The sequence below is a fragment of the Protopterus annectens genome, chromosome 14.part0 (assembly GCF_019279795.1).
Source record: "Protopterus annectens isolate FY-2018-M chromosome 14.part0, PAN1.0, whole genome shotgun sequence".
NCBI lineage: Eukaryota > Metazoa > Chordata > Ceratodontiformes > Protopteridae > Protopterus > Protopterus annectens.
In genome coordinates, this window is record NC_056748.1 from 1,089,490,201 (window position 1) to 1,089,505,928 (window position 15,728).

A 15,728-nucleotide genomic window follows, 5' to 3' on the forward strand; every position below is an offset into this window, starting at 1 on the left:
ATATATATATATATATATATATATATAGTCTATATTATATTTTCAAACATATTATATTATAGTTTCAAACATCGAACACCATATGGTCGACACCATATGAGCGATATGAGTGATGTTTGAAATTTTGAAAATATAATAAAAAAATAAAAATAAAAAACTATACTTACCTAAACACTGTAGGCAGGGGGGCAAGCCCCCCTGCACCACCCATGTGGGGGGCTGCACCCCCCCAACATGCCCGCTACTTAAATATTCCTATTCCGAGATTGCACTGCATTGAAGTAAAGGGAAAATATTCCCTACAGCGATTTCCGTGTTACGCACTGTCAGAAAAATATGTATTAATGTGTGTATTAGTAATACGCTTAGTGCATTTAGAGCTTGAAAAGGGTTAACACATTTATTCTATATCATACTGCATAAATCTGTACAAACTGCAGATGCTTTCTGACCTTGTATTGTTAGCTAAAATCTTGCTTGTGCCTTGGAAATTTACTGAGAAGCAGATGATTTCTGCTCATGTTAGGAAAATAATGAATAGAACAATACTACTTGTATGAAGCTTAGACAAGAAGTTCCGTTTGTGCAGTGAAAAAATACACAGCTGTAGAAGGTATAGATAATTAGGACAAAGCCTGTTTGAAAATATGAACTGCAATCAGTATTTGCTTGTATCTGAATTAGAAGAGTACTTTGAAATGTAACACTGTACAATGGAAGCTTGTAAACGAATTAGAGCCCACCAAGGCCAGGTTGCTTTTCTCAAAAGTTTCTCACAAATCTAGTCATGTCAGCAGAAAATCTGAGTAACATCTGCTGTAGAACAATACTGAAAGTTGTGTTTTTATATATATATATATATATATATATATATATGTATATATATATATATATATACATATATATATATATATATATATATATATATACACTTATATGTATAAATATATATATATGTATATATATATATATATATATATATATATATATATATATATATATATATATATATATACACATATATATATATATAATTTATTTATTTATATTCCATTTGTTAACCAGGTTAGACAATCTGAGCATTTAGCTCATTTTCAGTGGAGACCCGAGGAGAAAAGCTCCGTGGTCAGTATTAGCATTTTACATACAATTAATAAGACATTTTCATTTGCATTTGAAACTAGTTAAAGAGATAACATTTACAGTAAACCATACAGTAAAACAGTTGGGTACAATGTCAGAAATCGTACAGTAAGAAAACATTTACAATAAATCATACGGAAAGCAGTTGGGTACAATGACAGAGGTCATACCGCAGAAACTTGGGTACAATGTGATGAAAGGAATACAGTATTCATAATTCCTAAGTGGTTATATACAGTATATTACAGGAGTAGTAGAAAGGAGATGAAGTGGTTAAGCATAGAGACTGAGGGGTAGATGATTATTAAGCTAGACAGTAGAGTAGAATGGAGGGAGGAGGAACAGAAGTTATGGTTGGGTAGTTTCAGGGAGGATGACTACAGTGGCAGGACCATTTGTTTGTTAGGTATCGCCGAGTGGCTAGTTTGAAATGCTTGGTTTGGTCAAGTGACCTAATTTCTAGGGGTGAGAATTTATGCACCACCAAGGAAACGCTGTATTGTAATAATCTCCACAAATAAAAGCGTGTTAGGCGTATGTACGTATTTCTTGAAACAAATTATAAATTGCAAGATCTTTCAGAAACATAGTGAAATAGCAAGTCTGTTTAGCAATTAAGTCAGCACTTACTACATAGAGGTCTCATCAGCTGTGCTAACTTACTTTCACTCTTAAGTTGTAGTCTTGGTTAGTAGTTCCCTTAAAAACTTCAGTGTGGAGATTATTACAATAAAGCATTTCAGCTTGGTGGTGCATACATTCTCTTCTCATTTTTTGTTCTTGTTTGATGCACCTTTAGTACTTGGTATTTCTTTAATTAAGTTAATTTCTAGGGGTAGTTGATTCCAAGTTGTAGCAGGTTTATAGTTACAGAGTAGATACCCTATTTTGGTTTTATAGATCTGTAGGAAGTCCTGGTCTAAGCTACGTAGTGTCCTGGTTGGGGAATATTTAGATATAATAGATAGAATGCTAGGGCAGAAAGATGGTAGATAGAGGAAGGAGTGGATAATTTGTAGTTGATGTAGTAGCAGCAAATGAGGGAATTCAAGCCAGTCCAATTGTTTAAGAGATAGGCAAGGGTGTGACTTGTAGGTCTGGTTTGCAGCAAATCTAGCAACCTTATTATATGTAGTTTTGAGTTTAGTTATGAGTGTGGTATTAAGATCTGTAAATAATTGACAGCTATAGAGAAGTGTGGGAAGAAGAAATGCGTGGGAGAGAGTTATTCTGACTGTATTGGTTAGATGTCTTTTATTACGGTAAAGGAGTCCTAGTTTCTGGTGAGTCTTTTTGATGGAGGCACTGACTTGGAGATTGAATTTAAGCTGATGATCTATTATGACTCCTAGCAGTTTAGTGCTAGGTTCAGCAGTAATGATAGTGTTATTGCTTGACAGGATGGAAATGTTTTGAGATTGATGAGGTTTTTTGGGAGGAAACATAGAAGCTTAGTTTTCTTGGGGTTGAGAATTAATTTATCACAAAGCCATGTCTCTATAGTGTTGAATGATGCTTGGGTAGTAGAGTGGAGGTCAGATGGATTGTAAGCAATGGTGATGATTGTTGAATCATCTGCATATTGTACTCCCTGGTCAGCCTCAGTAAGAAGCTGAGATCCCTCATAAAATCCTCCAAAGCTAGTTATGAAAACAAAATTGCCACTGATTCTAAAGACAACCACAAAGCATTCTATAGCTATGTCAAAAATCTCAATAGCAACACTCAGATCTGCTCTGAGTTACAGCACAATGACACTAAATATACAGAACCAACTGATATTGCCAACATCCTGGCAGTTAGGTTCAGTGCTAACTTTACCCCCCTCTCACCCCCTAAAGGGCCCATCTTTATACTGGAAGAATGCAAAGTTCCTGCAATCACGGCTGCACAGGTAAAAACTTCTCTCTCCAAAGCCAAGAACACAGCATCCATGGGACCTGACAACATCCCAGGCTGCCTTCTACATGAACTACAGAATGAACTGGCACCACACCTAAGTACCATGTTCAATCATAGCCTCACCTCAGGCTTTGTGCCCATTGAATGGTGCACCGCGACAGTTATCCCACTCCACAAAGGGGGGGCCACAACAGACCCCGGGAACTACCGCCCCATTAGCTTGACGAGCCTTGTCTGCAAGGCCATGGAACGTATCATTATGGATCTCATAAACAAAGACATTGGAGATCTCCAAACCCTGGACCCCACACAGTTTGGGTTTGTAAAAGGCAGATCATGTCTCCTAAACCTGATAGACTTCTTTGAAGTAGTCACCAAAGCCATAGATGAGGGTAAGGAGGTTCACACAGCCTATCTAGATCTCGCCAAGGCGTTCAACACCATCCCCCACTCTGGAATTATAGATAAACTCACTAAACTAGGTATAAATCCCTATGTCACAAGATGGGTTGCCAACTGGCTTACTGAAAGAACCCACACTGTGAAAGTAGCAGACTCCAAATCAGACTTCAGACCAGTGACAAGTGGAGTACCACAGGGTTCAGTCCTGGATCCTCTCCTGTTTGGTATCTATTTCTCTGAAGTACAGGCTAACACAGAAGATCTTTGGCTAACTAAATTTGCAGATGACTGCAAACTAGGAGCCATAATTGAAACTCCTAATGATGTGGACATCCTATAAAAGGGCCTCACTGAGACAGATGCCTGGTGTCAAAGACATGGTCTCAAACTCAATGCCAAAAAGTGCATTGTCATCCCCTTTGGTAAAAATTATGTACCCATGAACTATCACATAGGCAGTAGTCTACTTAACACTGAAAGTGTGAGAAGAGACCTTGGGACACAGGTGGACAGTAGTCTCTCCTTTGATAATCACATCGCCAAAGTGATCAGGAAATCCTTCTACGTGGCACACCTCATCACAAAAGGTTTCTCATCCAGAAAAAAAGAGGTAATTGTTCCCCTCTACTCATCACTCATTAGACCCATTATAGAGTACAACTCCCCTTTTGGTATGTACCTCATAAGACATCTACAACAACTGGAAAGGCCGCAAAAATACCTCACAAAGAGGATTACTGGCCTCAAACAGATGCCTTACGCAGACCATCTCAAAAAACTCCAGCTTTACTCCATCACATATCGCCTACTCAGAGGCGATCTCTGCCTAACATGTCAAACCCAGAGCTGTTGGACATGCTCCACTTAAAGAAATCCCAATCCCTCCAAGCTACACGCTCTAGGGACCTAAACCTTGTTGCCACAATAAACAGAACATGCTGGAGGGATAGATTCCTGTCCCAGAGACTTCCCATACTCTGGAACAGACTATCTAGCTATGTCAAACAGAGCTCCTCATTAGCACTCTTCAAGAAAAATCTTGATGATTGTATGGGTAATAGGAAATTCCCCCTGGGGATCACTTCTGTGGTTCTGCTTGACAGGAGCACAGGAAAATAATTTTCTTGGGTGGCGAAAGCCAGGGTACATTTTTGGCTAGGCTTGTATAGGCCCTAGGGCCAATAGCCTAGTACCTACCTGTGAACTTATGAACCTAAGTGTAGAATTGGGACAGGAAGTATAAAGTAGGTTGGTGAAAAGATTGAATAGGAGTGGCCCAAGTATGGATCCTTGGGGGCCACCCATTGGGACAATTGGGGGGAATAGGGCAGAATGCCATTTGACAGCTTGCTGGTGGTTAGAGAGATAGCTAGAAAATCAGGATATGGTGGAAGGAGTGAAACTTAAATGAGAGAGTGGAGGAGGGGAGTGTCAAAGGCTGTGGAGAGGTCGAGGAACAGACATGAAACTAGTTTATTGTTGTCATGGACCAGTATTGATAAAGGATATTAGTGCAGTTGTAGTACTGTGTTTAGGACGAAATCCATGTTGTGTGTGTTAGAAGGTTCTGTTGGAGAAGATACTGCATTATCTGCTTGTGAATGCATTTCTCAAGGATCTTGGAGAGGAGTAACAGTATAGCAATTGGTCTGAAGTTAGATATATCAGAAGACTTACCTCCCTTATGTATAGGTAATGTATAGAATGTTTTCCATATTGCTGGAACATATGATTCAGAGACAGATCGGTTGATCAGGATGGATACAGGATATATATTTCTATGTATATTTATATGTATATATATATATATATATATATATATATATATATATATATATATATATATTTATTTATTTATATATATTTATGTCCCCTTTACCATAATGCTGCTTCATGTGTCAGTTATTGTTAAAAGACAAGATTGTTATCACAAAAATGGAACACTTTTTGTCAAAATTATTTTACAATTTTACCTAAAAAAATGTATAATAAGATTAGAGGGAAGGGAATGGCAGCATTGCATAAATATTACATTTGTAAAGATCAAGCTTATCCCTGGTTACCTTACCTACAATCAAATAAGGTAAGTTATTCCAGCTAATCGACATACAACTGGTTTACCAAAAAGGTACTTTTCCGTTAAACTCCTAGCACTCGAGGTGCAGTGTTTTCCTGTTATTTCAGTAGCATAGACAAGAGTCTGTGTAAGAAATAAATCTGTACAGCTAACAAAATAGACATTCTGTGAAAGTCTGGAGAAACAGATGTAAGAGTTGTGTTTTTATAAAGCAGCAAGCAGGACAGTCAGTCTGATGCCACTTTAAGGGTCAGTTAGCGTCACTAGAATACAGTCATTTTAAATGCCTTTAAAATTATTTGTGTCAGGCAGATGAAAAACTCCAGACAAAACTTTGTGGTTCATTGTTGAATAAAAACATTATGGTGTACTGCTACTTGTCGGTGGAACCCATTATATGAGATGAAGTTTGAACGAAAACGTGTACTGAAATGAAACATTATGTTGTACTGTTACTTGTCGGTGGAACCCATTATACGAGATGTACTTTAGTGACATCAGACCTCAATTTTTACTTAAAAATACTCAAATTTTATGCGGAAGAGGACAAAAAATATGTGGTAAAAATAGACATTCTGCATAAGTCTGCAGAAACAGAGGTAAGAGTTGTGTTTTTATAAAGCGGCAAGCAGGAAAGTCAGTCTGATGCCACTTTAAGGGACAATTAGCATCAGTGGAATACACTCATTTCAAATGCCTTTCAAATTATTTGTGTCAGGCAGATCACAAACACTCCGGACAAAAATTTGTGGTTTACTGATGAAAAAAAAACATTATGCTATACTGTTACTTGTTGGTGGAACCCATTACATGGAATGTAATTTGAACAAAAACGTTTACTGAAGTATAACACTTATTAATTGCAATGAAAATGCATTTACTAGTGTTAGAGGTAGGGGTGATTGTATGTGAGAAGTATAACTGCTTATTTGATAACCTCATAATATAAATAATTACATTCATACATTGCTGAAACTTTACAGATAATGGCCCACACAAATAGGTAAAATTACAACATAACTACGCTACTGAAATAACAGGAAAACACTGCAACGCGAGTGGTAGGGGTTTAACGGGAAAGTGCCCCCCCAAAAATAAATAAATAAATAAATAAATAAATAATAAAGACATTCCTATTCCAGCTGGTAAAATAAATGCCTCCTGAGTATGTCATAAAAATGGCTTTTAAAGGCCTTGATGACATAAATCTTGGTAATGAGGTAATTTATAAAGCAGGCATTTTCCCTATTTATGGGGTGATTAACCTCATCTGGAAGTGTTAAAAGTTGTCTAAGCTTCTAAAAATATTAAGTAATTTCACTTCTGGGTTTATTAATTTAATAACCCAAAAACTGCAATGCACAGTGTAGTGATACAAAACTGCATGTTACTTGAAAGTGAAAATACACATTGTATAGAATGCATTACTAGTAATTTACAGCATTCAGGTTGTATTTTTCTTCAATCAAGAAGTAAGCATATTTTCAATGCAAATAAAACTATATCTCTGAAACAACTGTATAAAGATTGTGCATGTTAGGGACAGAAAGAAAGAGCATATGAAGAATTTCTGAAGGCAGGTGAATGTGTGTCTGCTCATCTGAAAAGACGTCCAGTTGTAAATAATCATTATGATTTGGGAGAATGTGAAGGGTGAGAAGTACAGATAATGGAAAAATGTTAGTGTGTGCATTTCATTTCAAATAAGCTTTCCTAGCAGAATGAAATCTTGAATGTCCTTTAGTATCTATCTGTTGATTTGCTTCCTGCCTAATATTAGTAAGTGCTGACAGGGTTAGAAAACTATAAGAATGGTTCTTCTGAGTAGAAACTTCTGTCATGAAATTCAGAACATAGGTTAGACCTACAGACTGCACACTCACTGGACTGGACAAAGGACAGGGTGACAGTAAGCTGTTTTTCTTTTGCCAGGATCAGAGATATCACAATGGCCCTGTGGACCCTTAACCACTCAATGTTAGATGCAGAAGGGATACTAGTTTTACGTAGAATCTTTCTTTCACCAAGAATGATATGTAGATACCAAGACAAGACAATCTGCTTTAAAAATTGGCTAAGTAGTTGGTGTCATTCTACGGGGATCCAGTGCGTGTCATCTTGGGATGAGATGATAGATATGACATCTTGTTTTGCCAGAGATGTCTCACTCCTCTCTCACCAAGATTTCTGCAAATTGATTAAAGCCTTTGCTGCCCCCATACTGCCTTCTCTAGGCCATTTTCCCTGTTGGATATCCCTACAAACTCCAATCCAAACAACATCATAATGACAGTACATAATGATACATGGCTAAATGGAAAGATGCCTGTACTCGAGGCCCTCCTGCAACTTGAACAAATTCATATTGAAATTTGAGCACATTTATATTTCTGTAGTTTCTGAGACATGGTTTCAGTGCAGTGACAGGACTCTGTCTATACCCGAGTATAGCTTCTATCATTCCTTAAAGTCTTTAAGGTCTTTGAGTAACTATGGAGGGGGGGATTTGTATTTGTCATAAGTGCCATAAGTGCTATCACTTCATATGAAGTTACTAATAACACTAACGTGATGCTCCTGGAGATCCAAATCATCATTAACAAATCAAACTATTACTTCATTGCTAGCTACATGTCCCCATCAGTGTCCCCAAAGACCACGGAAATTATCTTAGCACCACTTACGGGTTACATATCAAACCAGATACATTCTTGCTAGAGGATTTCAATTACTCAGGCATCAATTGACACACTTACATTTCTAAAAATGGATAGCCGAGTGTTTCCTGGATTTTGAAATGTCAGTGGGCTACAGCAAATTGCAAATTAACCCACTCAGGCTGTAATATACATGACCTGGTCATTACCAGTCTTGCCACTGCCTGTACTTTATCTTGCATATTCTCATTCCTAGTTAAACTAATCACAAGACAGTCATCTTTCCTGTCAGACCTAGAGGTACCACCCTACCATCAAATGAAACTATCTTTAAGAACTTCACCAGGCAAACCTACTTCAGCTTGGAGAAGACCAGTTCAAAATTCACAACAATCCTCTACAAACAGACCCAACTGAGAGGGCTGACTTACTCACCTCTGACATTTACGAACACTTAAACAGATACATAAAATGTCAGTACCTGTCCACTCTAAATATAATGGTAAATTCAGGAATAAACCTCTTTGCTGGAGCTGCTGTATTTATAAACTGTACAGCAAAAGCAGGAAAATGATGAAATGTTGTAAGAAATACCCATCTCTTTTTCTCAGGACCACATTGAAACTTGCCAGCTAGGAACTTAAGAGCAGTATTTGAAAATGTACCGTATAATCTTGAGGTCACTACAGTTACCAAAGGAAACTTCAAATCTTTCTTCAGTTACGCCAGAAAATTAAGGAATAATGAGAGAACCTACAATGACATCACATATTCAGATTGCAAGGATATGGCCAATATATTAGCAGACAAATTTAATGATAACGTTACCCCACCTACACACGCATTGTTGCCCCCTGTATCCCTGAAAATGTAGTTTTCCCTGAAATCACCTTGGAATAAATCTTAAAATCCCTGTCAAAGATTAAAAGTTAAACTTCCATGGGACAAGGCTTCATTCACACGTGTGCTAAGTATGTAATATTTGTGTCTCTACTTAAACTTTTTAACTTTACACTATCCAAATAGCATGTGCCTGATGCCTGGAGAACAGCCAGTATGGCTCCCCTAAACAAGGGTGGCCCTTCTCCTGATCCAAGCAGTTATAGGTCTATTGGCCTTATATGCAAATCCATGGAATGTCTTACAGCAGAACTCATTTATGCAGATATAAAAAAATCTTAACTGATCAGGATTCCAGTCAGTTTGCTTTTGTGATGTGCAGGTCCAGTCTCCTGAACATAGAAAGCTTCCTTAAAAATCTTCAGTGGTTGTCGACACTGATTAGTCAGTACACACTGCTTATCTCAATCTGTCCAAAGCTTTTGATACTATACCGCAAGCTTGTATTGTTAGAAAAAATTGGCTAACTTAATCTAAATTCCTTTGTTATCTGATGGACTGCAAATTGGCTATTCCACGGATCCCAGATTGTGAAAATTGCTGGTACCTTCTCTGAATGCAAAACTGTAACTGGAGAGATACCACAAGGATCAGTGTTGGGTCTCCTGTTTGGAATTTGTTTTTCAGACATCCAGTCCAATAGTTCAGAAGTGTTGTTGACCATGTTTGTTGATGACTTCAAGATGGCCATTGTTACCTGCTCATTCACTGACACTAAACAGATCCACCAAGTACTGGAATATACAAATACCTGGTGTACTAAAAATGTTATGTCTGGTGTACTGAAAATGTTTCCAAGTTAAATGCAAAAATTGTACCATAGCAGCATTTGTTGTAAAGCTTTTTCAACCTCATATGTTTTAAATGGTGCTCCTTTTCAGAAAGACATGGTCATAAGAGGGATGTATTTTACTTGATTGACTTTTTAAATAGTCAAAAGTCACGTGCTTTAGACCATTTCAACTGTTTAAAAAGTCAAACCAAACATTCAGAATAAAGCACAGACAATGTTTTTAGGTGGGCAAGCCTCCCCCCTGCACCCCCATAACCCTTGATAATTTTATATGTATATATATATATATATATAATATATATATATATATATATATATATATATATATATATATATATATATATATATATATATATATATATATATATATATATATATATATAGGTTCATAGGTAGGTACTAGGCTATTGGCCCTAGGGCCTATATAAGCCTAGCCAAAAAGGTATCCTGGCTTTCACCACATAAGGAAAGTATTTTCCTGTGCCCCTGTCGAGCAAAGCCACAGAAGTGATCCCCGGGGTGAATTTCCTATTTCTCATCCAATCATCAAAATTTTTCTTGAAGAGTGCTAATGAGGAGCTTTGTTTGATATAGATAGGTAGTTTGTTCCAGAGTATGGGAGGTCTCTGTGACAGGAATCTATCCCTCCAGCATGCTCTGTTTATTGTGGTGACAAGGTTTAGGTCCCTAGAGCATGTAGCTCAGAAGGGTTGGGATTTCTTTAAGTGGAGCATGTCCCAACAGCTCTGGGTTTGACATAGCTTTGCATGTTAGGCAGAGATCGCCTCTGAGTAGGCGATATGCAATGGAGTAAAGCTGGAGTTTTTTGAGATGGTCTGCATAGGGCATCTGTTTGAGGCCAGTAATCCTCTTTGTGAGGTATTTCTGTGGCCTTTCCAGTTGTTGTAGATGTCTTGTGAGTTACATACCAAAAGGGGCATTGTACTCTATAATGGGTCTAATGAGTGACAAGTAGAGGGGAACAATGACCTCTTTTTTCCTGGATGAGAAACCTTTTGTGATGAGGTGTGCCATTGTAGAAGGATTTCCTGACTACTGTGGCGATGTGATTATCAAAGGAGAGACTACTGTCCACCTGTGTCCCAAGGTCTTTTATCATATTTTCAATGTTAAGTAGACTACTGCCTATGTGGTAGTTCATGGGTACAGAGTTTTTACCAAAGGGGATGACAATGTACTTTTTGGCATTGAGCTTGAGGCCATGGCTTTGACACCAGGCATCTGTCTCAGTGAGGCCCTTTTGTAGGATGTCCACATCATTAGGAGTTTCAGTTATGGCTCCTAGTTTGCAGTCATCTGCAAACTTCATTAGCCAAAGACCTTCTGTGTTAGCCTGTACTTCAGAGAAGTAGATACCAAACAGGAGAGGACCCAGGACTGAACCATGTGGTACTCCACTTGTTACTGGTCTGAAGCCGGATTTGGAGTCTGCTACTTTCACAGTGTGGGTTCTTTCAGTGAGCCAGTTGGCAACCCATCTTGTGACATAGGGATTTATACCTAGTTTAGTGAGTTTATCTATAATTACAGAGTGGGGGATGGTGTTGAAAGCCTTGGCGAGATCTAGATAGGCTGTGTGAACCACCTTACCCTTGTCTACGGCATTGGAGACTGCTTCGAAGAAGTCTATCAGGTTTAGGAGACATGATCTGCCTTTTACAAACCTGAACTGGGTGGGGTCCAGAGTTTGGAGATTACAAATGTCTTTGTTTATAAGTTCCATGATGAAACTTTCCATGACCTTGCAGATCAGGCTCATCAGGCTAATGGGGAGGTAGTTCCCGGGGTCTGTGGTGGCTCGCCCTTTGTGGAGTGGGATAACCGTTGCTGCACACCATTCAGTAGACACAAAACCTGAGGTGAGGCCATGATTGAACATGGTACTTAGGTGGGGTGCCAATTCATTCTGTAGTTCATGTAGAATGCAGTCTGGGATGTTGTCAGGTCCCATGGATGCTCTTTTCTCGGCTTTAGAGAGTGTGGTTTTTAACTGTGCAGCCGTGATTACAGGAACGTTGCATTCTTCTGGTATAGAGCTGGGCCCTTTAGGGGTGACAGGGGGGTAAAGTTAGCACTGAACCTATCTGCCAGGATGTTGGCAATATCAGTTGGTTCTGTATATTTAGTGCCATTCTGCTGTAACTCAGAGCAGATCTGAGTCTTGCCATTGAGATTCTTGACATAGCTATAGAATGCTTTGTGGCTGTCTTTAGAATCGGTGGCAATTTTGTTTTCATAACTAGCTTTGGAGGATTTTATGAGGGATCTCAGCTTCTTACTGAGGCTGACCAGGGAGTTCCTCCAGTCATGGGGTTTTACTCTTTTTTGCAACAGTTTCTTTCTTCTGTTGTAGAGTTTGTTTATGGCAGGGGATCACCAGATTGGCTTCCTTTTTTTGGAGGTTAGCATCTTGGTTCTGTTAGGGATAGCATGATCCATGCACTTGTGTAAATGCTTATAAAGTGCATTTATGTAGTTTTCAACAGTTGTACCTCTATTGTCCGTCTGCATGGGTGTCATGACATTTGCCGCTTCTGTCTTGAAAAGCGTGAAGTTGGCTTTGGAGAAATTTTTTATGGTGGTTTCCCTAATGGGGGTGGGGGTGTGGGGGCGGGATGTGGATGTCTAGAATGATTAGCTTGTGGTCGGATCTGACCAATGAGGAATTGACCTCTGGTGTGGAACACCTGTTGCCCATGTTGGTAATGACCAGGTCTAGGATATTGCTGCCCTGGATGGGGGCATGGATAAGTTGATCCAAGGCATTGGAATTTATGAATTCCAGAAAACGTTGAGCAAAAGAGTTGGTACATGAGTCATTTTCCCAGTTAATAGTGGGGTAGTTGAAATCACCCATTATTAGGGTGTTGGGTTGTACCCGAATATTTTCCAGCGTATCAAGAAATGAGAAGTGGGAATCCTTGGGCATGGTGGGAGATCTGTAGCAAGCTACAATTTGGATTGTGGTCTTGCACAGAGTTAGTTGCACTTGGATAATCTCGGATGCATTATGCTGAGCAACTAGCCTGGATGTATGGATATCCTTGATGAATATGGACAGGCCTCTGCCTTTAGTGTTTCGGTCCAGGTTAGGTGGCCAAAAGGTGTGGTATGAATTATAGCCTGGTAATGCAGAGGTGCTCTCTGGAGCCTTGAACCAGGTCTTTGTCACTGCACAGATGTCGATGTTCTCCATTTTAAGGAGTGCCTCGAGTGAGTGCATTTTGAGGTTATGACTTCTAGCATTAAGTTTTGAGGTTTAGAATTCTAACATCGATATATATATATATATATATATATATATATATATATATATATATATATATATATATATATATATATATACTACTGTACTTCATCCAAGAAACACTTCTTCAAAAAAGAACAGTAAACCCACACTTAAGCGAAAGTGCACTTAACAGAAAGTGCACTTTCGCGAAGAATGGTTCAACAAACCATTAAGGAACACCAAAATAATGTTTTTGCAGTGGGAGCAAGCCCCCCTGCACCCCCATGTGGAGGGCTGTGCCCCCCCACACACCCCTACTTAAATATACCAACTCCGAGATCGCACTACACTGGAGAAACAGGTAAATTCCCTTTTCCCCACTGTAGTGTGCGTCGGCGCCTCAGTGTTCCTTAACGGTTCATTGAACCATTCTTCGCGGAAGTGCACTTTCGGTTAAGTGCACTTTCCCATAAGTGTGGTCTACTTCTCTTTTTTGAAGAAGATTTTTTACGATAAAGAGAAGTAGACCCATATATATATATATATATATATATATATATATATATATATATATATATATATATATATATATATACACACACACACACACACACACACACACACACACACACACACACTTGCCAACTCTGAGATCACACTACAGTGGAGAAAAGGGCACATTCCCCGATCCCCACTATATTTCAATCTCAGTACAATTCATTCTACATTTTAAACTGTCCATCACATGGTCTTGACCATTTGAATTCTGACTATTTAAAAAATTCAGTCAAGTTAAATAGACCCCATAAAAGACCAGGATACCTCCGTAGACAATTCTCTCTCATTTGATCATCCTGATAAAAAAACATTGTCAGGAAATCCTATCTAGCACAATTAATTTCCAAGAGAATATTTTCAAGACCCAAAGACATCTGACCCATCATTGAATATAATGCCTCCTTTGATAGATATGAATTGAAGCCTTTCACTCAACTAGAAAGGCCCCAACAATACCTTTCATAGACAATCAAAGAAGTTAAACTTTCGACTATCCCAGTAAATTATCACAACTCTCATTATATCCAGTGGCCTCTAGCCATGTAAAACCCAATATCATTTGACCTTGTCTTTTTCTTGCAAAAACAGTGTTCTGCAAATACCCACAACAGGGCCCTAATCTATGCCAACAAGTAAACAAGGCTTGCTGAAAAGATAGCTTCCTAACTCAATGTATTCCCTCCCAGTCTGTGAATAAGTTATCATTACAAGTCAAATAAAGCACTACTTTGACTACCTTTAAATCTAGTCATGATGATTAGATGGGAAACACAAATCTACACTAGAATTGTCATGTACAGCCCTGTTCAATTTGTGAGAAAAGCACTATTTAAGTGTTTGAACTGGAGGCACAAACTTTTAAGTGAGTCTCCCTAAAAGTGCAAATGGCTAAACATCCTATGGTGATCGTGATTGCTTTCCTAGTATTGTTCTCATGTTCATAAAGTTAAACCACTTCAGTAGGTACATTTGTACATTCAATAATCTAGTAAACCAGAGAACAAGACCAATAGGAACAAACAGAACAGAAAATATTATGTTGCAAGCAAGGATCATTCTTTGTTATGAATAAATTAAATCATAAGAGAAATTCAAATGTAAACACAGCAGCTGTAGTAATATTGGTATAGTTTAACACTCACATATCATGTCAAAACATCATGATGGCAGAGGAAGGAGCACATGACCTGAATGTCACTACATGAAAAGTAGAACAAGACCCATCAAAGGCACACAATGACATGACCTACGTTTGGGTTATGGACAGAATGAAAGCTAAGTATAAAGTAGGAATGAAATCTAAAATCATGACATATTTCTGAGAACTACTGAAATAAAACTGTGCTTACCTGATGTTTTTTGCAGCAGAAGAACTGCAAGGATCTCTAAAAAAACAGGAAACATGCCTGACTACACAATTTAAAATGCTCTTTTGCCTGACTAAAGCGATTTCAAATTGTTTTATTATTAATTGACAGCAATAGTTTGCTCAGAGGATGGCACAGTGGTGCAGTGGATAGTGTTATCGCCTCATAGCAAGAGGTTCCCTGTTTCGATTCTCAGCTGTGGTGCCTTCTATGTGGCATCTGCATGTCCTCTTTGTGTTCACATGGGTTTTCTCCTGGTGCTCCGGTTTCATCCCACATTCTAAAGACATGCAGTTGGTGGATTGGATACTCTAAATTGGCCATAGGTGTGACAGTGTGCGTGAGTGTGTGGTGTGGAAGAACTATGATGGCAGGGCTAGCTACCTAGCAGTGTAAACCTTGGCTCTAGATGATTGTCACTGTTGAAGTGACACCCTGACAACATGTGCAAAAATGGGAGGAAGGGGTTGTGGATGGATGGAGTAATGGTTTGCTTTGGTCACAACTTAATCTGAATTAATTTCATCCCCAGCAGACCAAATGTTATGTAGTTAGCATAAGATAAAGTATGTGTTTTATAGTACTATTTCTGAACTGAATCTAAAAGGATGTGAATCCTTGTTCTGCCGCAGGACTAGACTCATGCCACAAACACTGCTACTGATTGTGTGTGAACTGG

General features: G+C 38.5%; 1 protein-coding gene across 1 annotated transcript in view; it reads left to right on the top strand.

Annotated features, from left to right (window-relative positions):
* LOC122788765 (protein phosphatase Slingshot homolog 2-like) overlaps positions 1 to 15,728 on the top strand; it is a 620,674-nt gene that overhangs the window by 601,818 nt on the left and 3,128 nt on the right. The gene's annotated exons all lie outside the window — the stretch shown is intronic.